At 46.9% G+C, this 11,273-nt stretch overlaps 1 protein-coding gene and 1 long non-coding RNA gene across 2 annotated transcripts in view; one reads left to right on the top strand and one right to left on the bottom strand.

Annotated features, from left to right (window-relative positions):
• PSMG3 (proteasome assembly chaperone 3) overlaps window positions 1-1,072 on the bottom strand; it is a 6,418-nt gene extending 5,346 nt beyond the window's left edge. The window contains exon 1 of the mRNA XM_006030686.3: window positions 138-1,072. The gene's annotated coding sequence lies outside the window, so the exon portion shown is untranslated. The remainder of the gene's footprint in view (window positions 1-137) is intronic.
• The window catches only part of LOC112551410, a 47,799-nt gene continuing 36,933 nt past the window's right edge, over window positions 408-11,273 (top strand). Inside the window, exons 1-2 of the long non-coding RNA XR_003095714.1 lie at window positions 408-543; window positions 5,061-7,503. This is a non-coding gene — a long non-coding RNA (uncharacterized LOC112551410). The remainder of the gene's footprint in view (window positions 544-5,060; window positions 7,504-11,273) is intronic.

Genomic DNA, 11,273 nt, shown 5'->3' with positions numbered 1-11,273 from the left:
GAAACACCCTCCCCTCCCCTCCCCTCCCCCCCGGCCCCGGTGCGAGCGGGGCCGAAGGCGGCCGGACGTGTCACACGTCTCCCAGCCCCAACTTCGCAGCCGGTTGGCTTTTGGGTTTTTTAGAGTTGAACACTTACTTTTCCTGTCGGATCATGACGTTGCACGCGTGGCTGGTGTAAATGCAGGGCGCGGTGCCGAGTTGCACGTGTGTCTGCTCCAAACGTGTAACCCCGCAGCAGGGAGCGGCCAGTCTCAGCCGGGGACCGTGGCCCCCCCCGGGCACCTCGCCATCCTCTCACAGAGACGCGCACGGTGACACACGCGGACGCGGTTCACGAGATAAGTCCCAAGATTTCAGCTGGAAACCGGGAGTCGTGGTCGGTCCGAGTGGAAGATCAGCTCTGCCGTCCTCTCGGCCAAAAAAGCAAGGAAACGTAGAGCTGGCGTTGTCCAAGGGGGCTCGTGTCCGTCCAGCGGCCCCTCGAGTCCAAACGGGTGGAGTTTGTTGCCGCCAGATGTGGAAGGAGCTGACGCTTTAGCCAGGTTCAAGAAAGGGAATTTAACCCCCCCAAAAATGTCATATGCTAGCCGATGGGTTTTTTTCCTCATGGGCTTGGCCTACAGATTGAAACAGCACTTTTCTGTAGATATGAATGAACCATTAAATTCATTAACCACTAATGCCCCAGGGCCACCTTCTTGGCCATTTATTTCTGTGGCCATGTTTTTTAGTGGGGTAATGCTCGGTTTGGTGCTCATGGAGTCAAGGGGTCAGATACAGATTTGGGACATCTTGCCTTTTGATTGTCCCGATCTCTCGTTAAGCAGGCCAGCATGGCTGGCATTTATGGATCGTAGCTCTCTGAATGGAAACATTCAGGTCATGTTTAGTAATTAAAACTCCTTCCATATGTGCCTAATGACATTTCCTGAGCAAATCAAAAGTTCTAATTTAATTTAGCTTGTTTAGTTGGCAGCCTACAGCACATATCTTTTGCAACGGGAAAGAAAGACCTCCTTTATATAGAGAGCAAAAATATCTATTAAAATGTACTATGCATAACATATTAACTTATTTGTGTGTCTGCGATTTAGAGTTGTTAGCATTTTTTCACTTTTCCCATGCAGATACTTATTTACCCCAAAGTAATGCTTTGGGATAGATACAAAGCCCTGAAAACCAGTACGTCCTAAAGAATGGCCAATGCAACCTTCAACGCTGGTGCATAATACTTTAATATACCAAGAGGCATTATTTTCAGTTATTTCTCCTTCTTTTTCCATCCATGTACATCCCCTGCCGTTTTGGCTCTGCTAACAAGACTTTGAATTTCGAATTAGCTGGCAAAATATTTTTGCTGATCTCATGTTTTGGATTGCGTTGGCATGAAAAGTGTAAATGAAACTTTGCATGAAGTTAACTACAAAAATCAAGCAGAGAAACTTTTAGTTGAGTGCTTCAAAGTGCCGCTAGAGGGTAGCAGAGGTCCATGGAAAGTCTCTGAGAGGCTTGGAGTTGATTCCTTGGGTTAATGAGAATGGAGTGACTTGATACCTTATCATTACTCTTTGCAATCTGGCAAATCCTCTGTTTTCTAGCACGGCAAAGAACCAACATTTCTCTCTCCTGCTTACCACAGTCATTCAAGGGCTTGCCTGTTTGACTGAGATAATGGCAGCTCCTGTCAGTAAAACCTGCCACAAAAATAAAGTTTAGCTCCACTCGCCCTTCTCTGGAGAGGAATTTTCCTTTTAAGAAAATAGAGGGCTTGATCCTTCCTGGGATGCCTCTGCCCCTGCTGACCTTCACACTCCTTCATACAGGGCTGGAGAGAATCCACTTGAGCTCCTATAGAGGAGAAACAGCACTCTCATGATCCCATCTATATCTCAGCGAGGACCTTGACTTGGGAACAGAAAGGATGCTTTTACCCTTTGCATCAGTTGTAAATGCCACCTTGTCACCAGCCTGTGAAAAGTCTGATAGGGAATGTAACAAATGGTGACCACGCATAGACAGACTCTTGAGGGTTTTTGAACCCTGGATCTTGATCCAGCACTAAAAAGATGAGCCTTTCTTATATGACCGAAAGGAGTAAATGTCAGCAAGTAGCAGGTTCTTATATTCCACGTGATCCAGCGACTACAGGGACGTGTGATGGCATGCACCAGGGCATTGTCAGAAGGAAGTTACTAGCTTTTTGTCTGACTCTCTTTCTTGTACTTGGATGGCTGATAAGGACATGTACCCCTGCAGATAATAATTTACACATATATAGTAGGGTTTTTTTTTACAGAGATCTCAAGCCTCTTTGCAAATATTAGGGAATTAAACTCCACAAACACCATACTGACATAGGAAATTATTAATATCCCCATTTTCCTGTTGGAGAAATCGAAGCACGGAAGCATTTAGCAATTCACAAAGGATCCTGGAAGTCACGGACAGAGGCTGGAATAGATCCCAAGAGTCCTTCCTTTCAGTAACTTGCCCTCAGTAACAAGGAAACATATTCTATGGTGTGTCACTATAGAGAATTGGTAACACTACATCCCCTTATTCCCACGGGGAAACTTTGCACAATATTGTAGTTTTATCTCTTTGACATTTATTTGGATGATTTCTTAGCAGAGTTCTTTTTAAATGACTGTATATGTGTGCATGCACTTGTGGATTGGAAGCGGGGAGCTTTGGAAGTGCTAGATTTATATAAAATGATATGAAGATTTTATGAAGCTGAAGCCTGAGACCCACAGCGCCTTGGAAACATTTCCTTCTTCACTAGAAAACTATACACGTGATGTTTCAGGACATCCATTAATAATCACTGCTCTTGGGAGAACCTTGCTATCAAAGCATTTGGTTGGTTTATTAGTTTACAGGTTATTGCTTCTCTGCTTTGGATTTCTCTCTTGTATCTTTATGCTTCTGAGTATGTGCTGTGGGCTGGAACCTCAGGTGCTGCTGCTCTCTCTTCTGTACAGCCGAGGCGAGGGGAGAAATTATTTTGCCTCCCTGATGCTGAAGCTGCCCAGAAGTCATTTTAGCTTCTGCCATAAACAAGTTAGAGTGGAACAATCCCCTAAGGACCACTCTGCTGGACAGTGTATGCCAGAGTGCCCTGCGCCCTTCCATCCCCAAACTATTCCCTGTGAGGGAAGGGGGAAGAGCAGGTGGTGTAGAACTGGCAACCTTAGCTTCATGCCACCAAGGGCTTCCCTTCTGCCAGGGGACCCCCAGCTGCTCCTTTAGGGAAGCTTTCCAACTATCCTGGGCTGGTGAGCACAGGAAAGCAACCAGAGCTCTCCTATTCCTTCATCCAAGCAGTTCATTCTCCAGCATTAATGCGTGTCATGGCTCCGACTGCTCTTTCCCACTCTGAGAGCACACACAAAGCCAGGGTACCTCGTTCCCCCTCTGACATGCAGGTTGTGGCTGTCTCCAGTGCTGAATGAGCAGACATGCCATGGGCTTCCATGCATTTGACCTGGCTCTAGTGCTGGAGGGCTGCAGAGCTGTAACAGCCAAACAGAATTGGCCCAAGGCAAACATTTCTGCAGGCAGCACCCCGCAGGATATGCCGAATACTACTCCCTTCCCTGACAGAGGGGGAGCTAGTTGTGCTCTGCAGGGCTCCTGCCACAGGACATTGGGTAACACGGTCCCGTCATGCCTTAGTGCAACTGTTCATGTCCCCTTGGGACAATGGAGCACCCCCACAAACCTGTACAGATGGTGGCCATCCTATGGAGCCAGTGAGAGCTCCTTCATAGGGACAGTGGAGAGAAGTAGATCCCTTGGATCAGACCTGTTCTACCTATTAGGCATCTAAGTAGCACTTTGATCTCTAAGTGTGACCATATCCCACTTTGCTCAAGTCCCCAATAAACATTAATGTATCTAGTTTTCTAGTGCACCTTTATCTCAAGACTAAGTCACTAAAAGTGGGGCGGTTCCAACTACCTTTTGCATTAAGGGTTTTTCAAGGACTTGAAGGGGACTATATTTAAGACACCCAGTCCCATCAGATACCTAATATGTGAAATAGGATCTTGCCCCTTGCATCCTGAGGCCTCATGGTTTACAGGGACCAGAAGGAGAGGTTGGAAGCAAATGGGCAGAACAGGTAGCATTCAAAATGTCTCCCAGGACCCACTGCTCTAAAAGTCAGATGGTATCACGGGATAGATGCTAGTGGGTTGGGTGTGAGACTTGGTGTCCCAGTGTGGTCACGAGGATTGTAGTCACGAGACCACTCCTGCACAGAATTTTTGTCTCAGATGCCCTGGCCTAGTGGCACAATCAACACCACAGGCACCCTGAACATTGTGGGGAGATGGGCGCCAGCACCGATTTGATTTGGTGGTGTGGTCAGGATTTAACTGGTGCTGGGGGAATCTGAGACCAAACTCCTTCTGTCTCAGCGATAGGGTTTACCTTGTGGGGTCAATGCAAAGGCTTAGCTTGGGGCCAGTGCTCTCTACTAGACAACCGTACCAAAAATGTAACTATGCCACAAGGGGCTCTGACCAGATCAGTGCCCCATGCAACTGCATCGTTTGTAATGCTCTAATGCCAACTTTGCACTGCCTTCCAGGACTCCAGCCTAGGAATATCAAGGTATGCGGATGTCTTGCTCTAACTATGACTGTGGGACTTCAGCACTGAGTATTGCAATGTGTGTCTTGGCTCTTGGAGTGGTCTCCGGAGTCCTGTGTTGGGGGACTATGTGATCTGTACAATGCATGGGAAGAATAAGGCTCCTAAGTATAGGATTCTAGACGACTTGTGCGCTGATCAGGCACCTGCCTAGGGCTAGCCAATAGGAAATCCCTTTGGGTCCAGCCTCTTGCATCCACCTGTATATTGAAGGTGGTCTCTGTGCTTAATGGGAAAAGGAGGGTTGAGGGGATACAATCTCTTTAAACCTCTTAGACACCAAGCTGGAATTTCTCACACGAAAATCAATGCCATTTTTCTATTTTCTCTTCTGGTGGCTGTGAAACATTTTTTTTCCCACCTGCTCTCTCTCCTTACAAAACTTGTTTTATTTCTTCAGGTGACTCCGGGCTGGGCTGCCACTGTCATCCTTCATATGATGTAATCCTTTCTCCAGGTTCTCCGAGAGCGGTCTGGGAGAAGTTTGCCCTGAAACATCAAGAAAAGAACGCAGTGGGGCTAGGTCTAAACTTGTTAAACTGAATTAACCCTCCTACCACATGAATCTAGCCTGCTCCAGTCTTTCTAATCTTGTTCAGAGTTTGGGATAATTTGTTTAGTTGTGCTGATCAGCTGGAGGTTAATTCAATTGGACTTCAGTTATTTATTCATGCCCGGATTTGCTAAGTGTCACAGCAGATACATGAGGTCTCCATTACGGTTATGAGACAGCTTCATTAGTGTGACAGAGAGCTGGTCGGGATCACTTCCTCCCCTCGCTCCAGTGGCTGGATACCAGGGTTTGCTCCAGCAGAAGGAATCTTTATAGCCTTCCCCTTTCATTTGTATCATAAGTGGATGCTGTTGGTTATTGTGTATTGATTATAGCAGAAAAACACACTTCCCCACATTCTGATTGGCTGGGAAGGTCTAGCCAGTAATCTGTTTGAGGACCCTCAGTAGCTTCCTAGCCCTATATTTTAAATAGTGAAGTAAAAATGCAAATATCTTTTTAAAAGGCATTTATATTAATAACTTGGGCTTATATAGTGCCTTTCATCTCAGAGAGTCCTGTGGCACTTTCAAAATCACTTTACACATCAGTGAAATGCAGCCAGCTCAGGGATGGAACATGGTAGCTCTTGAACAGTACATAACAATAAGCAAAACCAAGGAAGAACATAGTATGCAAGCTGGAGGAACTCAAGTTGGCAGAATTTTGCTAATCAAACTGGACCAGAGCCAAGACACTAGGATTACCTCTTGTAAAAAGTGCTACTTGGCTACAAGTGCTCATACAACCTTGGGTAAAATTTTATTGAAAAGAAGACTTCTTTGCCTGTACACTGCACTGGAACATTGGTTCAGAGCTGTCTCAGTGAATTTTTCCATTGTGCTAAGAGTGAGATCCATGAACCAAGGGAGAACAGTTAATGAAGCTTCTTGTCCTGCTACAGGGAACATCAAAGAATCGGTCAGTACTGCAGAATGACGTCCATTTAAAAAAATAGTGTATTTATGTCTCCTATCTATGCAAACATGGCAAAGTAAATGCCTATAAATTAGCTTTCCTGTAGTTTACAGAAAAGGTCAGATGGTGGAGAAAATGTTCGTTATAGAGAAGGCCCTGGACAAAATTCCTTGTTTTATACAGTAGGGTAAACGTGCAGTAATGCTGATGCTGACAGGACAGTTATTCCAGATTTGCCCTCATCCAAACAAGAACACAGTCTGGCTTCCCACCCTCCTTTTTAACTGTTTCATTTGACCCCCAGCCCTCAACTCCCTGTGTCATTGGCTGTCTTGGATGACACCATCAAGCATTAGTGCAGGCCCTGGGCAGTACTACAGTGCTGTGTCCTGAGGATTAATGGCACTATTAATCATCATATCTTCTCTTGCTCTCCATTCTTCAATTAAATCATAAACCTGTGCAGAGGAGCAGCCATTAACTTTCAAGGAGTGAGAAATGTTCCCACATGTTTGGCCTTCTTCGGAAAACACTGTCATGGTTACACACCGTGAAATATGGTTTCAAACAGAACAATGCTTCAGAAAGCAGCCGGGACCCGTGTTACAGCTCAGCGTCCTTTTACAAAGTGTCTCTGGGCTGTGCTGAGGGACACTGCAACGATCCACAGTGCTCCCCACCTGCATACATGACACCCCAGAATTGTCGAGGTGTAGCCGCTTGCAGGTGGCACTGGGAGCATGCCAAGAAGCTTGCTGTCTTAGGCATACTTCTAGGCACATGTCCAGCAGTGCTAGAAGACAGGGACGTTACATCTGCCTCACAGTGTAATGTGCAGGGGGTTGGCATGCTGTGTATTCCAGCAGTGCTGCCTTGTGCAGTTTGGAGGCACCACGGCCATACCCTTAATGATCTGGAAGCCAAATTAGAGCTTCTGCTTATCCATCAAACACAGAGCTTAGGTCTCTGCAGTGCCGGCGTCCTTGAGATGGCACAGTAAGTGTCTTATCTTTGTCACAGGGTGGAACTGGTCCTTTAAGCAGCTGGGAGGTAAACTGCACCTGTGCCAGACTTGGCCTTGTTCCCAGGTGAAAGGAATGAGGCCAGGGATCCTGGGGTGGGAGTGGGTGATTCAGAACCAGGCTTACCAGAGCAATAGCAGGTAGTCTGTGTGTGGCCTCTTCATTGGTCAAAGCTTCATTGGTCAAAGGACTTGAGACTGGCTAAGACGGCTGATGGTGACTCCAGAGCTCCTGGGAAGAAACTTGGGAGCTGAAGCTCCAGTTTGAGCCCTGCTGGAGGATGGTGAGCTTGGCAGCAAAGCTAGAAGCAAGGGGATGTGGAGGCAGCGGATGGACCTGCAGCCTGGATGGTGAGTCCATGTTCCAGTCTCCATTTTCAGTGCTGCTTTTCTGATAAGGTTACACCCAGCCTGCGCCCAAATCGGGGAGGCAGACTTGCGAGATGGAGACACTTGTTTGTGAGCTGCTGTTGGAGTGAGTCTTCCATCCATTTGGTTGAGGTCCTTGGAGAGAAATGACTTTTAGTTGCTGATGTGCTGGACTTGATGCGGTGCTCAAAAGGTGCAAAGTTGTTTCCCATTATTGGTCCCAAATTGTCCACCTCCTGTACCCAGAGACCCCCTGCATATATGCGTTTGCTGCTCCGTTCTGGTAACACATCTCAGCCCCGATGGTGCCATTGCCTGCTGTTCTAGTAATAGGTCACTGCCCAGCTTAGGTCCAAATGCTTCTCTTATGAGACCTGCCCTTGTCTTTCATAGTAGCAGGGTCAGGATGCCTTATTCCCTGTTAATCACATCAGTGTGTGAGGTGACTTGGGTTCTGTTGTGACCAGTACAAACTAAACTGAGGCTGCCACCAGCTTCTGCTCTGAAGCCAGGTCTCTGGTGGGGGAAAGGGCTGTGCAGTGAGTCTGTTACACCCCCAAGCTCAGCACCTTGCCTTTAAGCTTCCATGATCCAGCTGCTTTTTTTTCTCAGCAAGATGAAGGGGAGAGTAGGAAAGGAGCCTAGGCTAATGAAGGTGGCATTGAGTATTTATGCAAAAGGAGCTCACAGGCAGGGCACACTGCTCCTCCGTGAATCTGTAAAATTCCACTAGGGAGCCTGTGGATGAAGCTTATTTTATTGCCCATCTCGGAGATACAGAAAGAGAAATCTATCCCTGTCAAAACCCCATTGACGTCACTGCTCCTGTATTAGAGGCAAATGTAGCCAAGGCTGTTTAGTAAATGGAGCTATTCTCCCTCCAGTTTGGACCAGAGACTTCTCAGATTTTCCTCTTGCTGTGCAAGCCACCAATTCTCCCATCTTCTTGAGCCCAGCCTCCCATTCCTCTACTGCAGCAGCTTTGACTTGCGGATGAGCCAAATTTTGATTCCCCTAAGAATTTCCCTCATTTAGTATTCCTCTTCCCTGCACTACATTATACATTTTCTTTTCGCTTACAGGTTAAGCAACACCTGGGATTCTTAAAGCCTCCCTTGACTTTTACTTTGACCATCCATGCTTGAAAATTGAAATATTTTTACTTCTTTTCGGATTTGAGAGTTATTTTAATAATGCTGGATTTCTAAAAGACAACACACATGGGAATGATCGCTTCTCTGTAGATGGAAAGAGATGGACTTGCAGAGAGGGCTGGACATATTATTTGCTACACAGCTCCTCCCCCCCTCGCATTTGCTGCAATGGGTCAAATTCCTTTCATAGGAGAAGATGTGGTCCGAGGGCTGTAGGAAAAGCACACATTGCCACTTTTTCTAGCCCCTGGCATGTTGCATATACTTGTAACACTTCCCCCCCCCCCTCCCATTTTGAAACAATTTTTTATAAAAGGGGTTGAGATTTGACCCAAAAGGTTCTTGGGGATTTATTTTAACTCCTGATTTGGGATGAACCCCTTTAATCCCAGTTTTTTTGCTGGCTAGAGAATTCACTTTACCATCAGCCCTGGCAGGGCAATGCAAACTGCAGGCCCCACACCTTAGGAGCTGGCTCAGCATCTTTTCCTCGGAACAGAAATGGGTGTCTTATCCTGCCAGGCTGTGCTCAGATGTCCAGCTACCCACTCGCATTTTCCAATATCCATGAGACACCCAGTCCCCTAGGGAAAGGTGTGCCAAAGTCCTTGCAGGTAGTCCCAGGGAGAAGCGTCTGGAAGCCTTTGTACGCTCAGAAATATAAAACATAATCCTTGGCAGAGGTGCCTTAGAGAAGCAAAACACCTTGGCACGTAGCCATAGGTGGATCTAGCACCCTTTGCAACTAGCCCTTGGGGAAGGCAGGCAGGTGTCCTTGACAGGTGGCTTCAAGGGATGAAGAAACGTATCTTGGCAGGTAGCCTGCAGGGGAAACTTTTTTGGCAGATGGCCTTTGTGGAAAGCAAGCTCTCTGCGATTTGCCTTCAGAGAAAGGGAAGTGAGAGCCAGTTACCTTGCCCCTTCTGCCAGATAATAAGCCTCCTTTATCCCACTCCCCGAACACAAAGCTCCATTTCTGTGGGACTCCCTGGGTACTTACCTGACTTTGTGTTCACAGGAGACCATTGCACAAGTTGCTTCATGCTTTTCTCTGCCTAGTCTTAAATGCCCATTTAGTATTAACACACTCCTTTCCCAGAGGCTGCCTTCTAGGAAAGACCTTTAAAGTGCTTCCCAAGGGGAAAGGAGGCCAGCACTTCTGGATGATAGTCCTTCCAGCAAGGGAAATAAGCACAACAGGCAGGCAGCTCTCAAATGACTGAAAGCCATTGGCATTGGAAAGAGCTGGCTGGGTAAAGGGACAGGTGACATCTGGGTTGAGGGGCGGGAGTGGGAGTGAGTTTGAATGGAAACAGATATACATACAGCTTCCTGCCGAGGTTATAAGCAGCAGCTAGAGTAAGATTCAGCTCCTAGGGCTGGGTTTTGAATCTTGCTTTTCAGACAGCAGGCTGAGGTGGTCTCGGGAATGCATCTATAAGGGATGAACTATCCATCAGTCACTGAGCCCAGGGAGGTGCTTTGAGCTGTCCCACAGAGCAGGCTTTGCCCAGGCAAAGTCCAGGGGCACTCAGCAACTGGAAAAGTGCTGGAAGGCTTTTCTTCTTCTCCTAGTCCATTCAGGGTGGGTCAGTTGTTGAGATGGGGAAATATTTAGCCGCCCCCCCCCCCTCCATTTTTGACAATCTTGCTGCAAACATCTCTATAATAATGTTCCTAACAGAGTTGTCTCCATGAAAAATGCTAACTGTAGATTGGGAAGAGAGTTCAGCTGAACTGTAAAGTTCAGTAGGATCCTCCCAAGGGAAGGATGCGCAATCTCTTTCCAATAGCAGCAGCTGACATCCTAAATGGTGAAGAACTTGCTCCTGACCTATGAACTAGCACAGCCCCCATGGAGTTGCACAGCATGAACTGGGACAAACTTAGACCCTGCTTTTCAAAAAGAGGTCAATGGAGGCTTTAGAGCTGAAATGATTTAATATCTAGCTGTTGCACACAAACAGTTCGACCTTCCTCCTCCCTCGGCCAAGGGGAAGATGGAGGATTTTAATATCTTTAGGTATTTTGTGCAGCTTCCAAGTCCCAAATCTTATTCTGCACAATCGAGGAGTATTCAAGCATTTCAAGATTCATAGAAGCTATTGCAGAGGTGGGGAGGGGGAAACTTGTCTGAATGGACAGTCGGAGGGGGCAATATGTGAGTGGAAGCTGCAGAGAGTCCAGTATTGTCCCTGTCCAGCTGGTGAGCGCTGCTTGTCCTGCTTCTGCAAGGCAGTCTCCATGTGGCTAGGTTAGCACTTCAAGCCTTTAGCTGTGTAGCCCAGGTACACGCAGGGGTGTGCCCTGCCCGCAAGTGGAAGGGATGGTGGGGGTCAAGCAAAAGTGCTGTGAGAGCAGCATGCCACTGGGGAGCAGTTTCCCCTTTTCTCTATAGAGCCAGGCTGGAACAAAGCACTTAACTATAAACAAATGTATTGCTGTACAAACATAAATATGAATAAGAGACATTAAATATTTATAGCAGAATTGGTATGTGACACTATATTCAGTAACCTGCAACCAACACATTGTACCACTTTGGGGGACTGCAGAACAGAACAGGTAACTGGGAACTCAGTACAGGTGATCTATAGT

The sequence above is a fragment of the Alligator sinensis genome, unplaced genomic scaffold (genome assembly GCF_000455745.1).
Source record: "Alligator sinensis unplaced genomic scaffold, ASM45574v1 scaffold1517_1, whole genome shotgun sequence".
NCBI classification, from domain to species: domain Eukaryota; kingdom Metazoa; phylum Chordata; order Crocodylia; family Alligatoridae; genus Alligator; species Alligator sinensis.
This window is presented reverse-complemented; position numbering and strand designations above follow the sequence as displayed.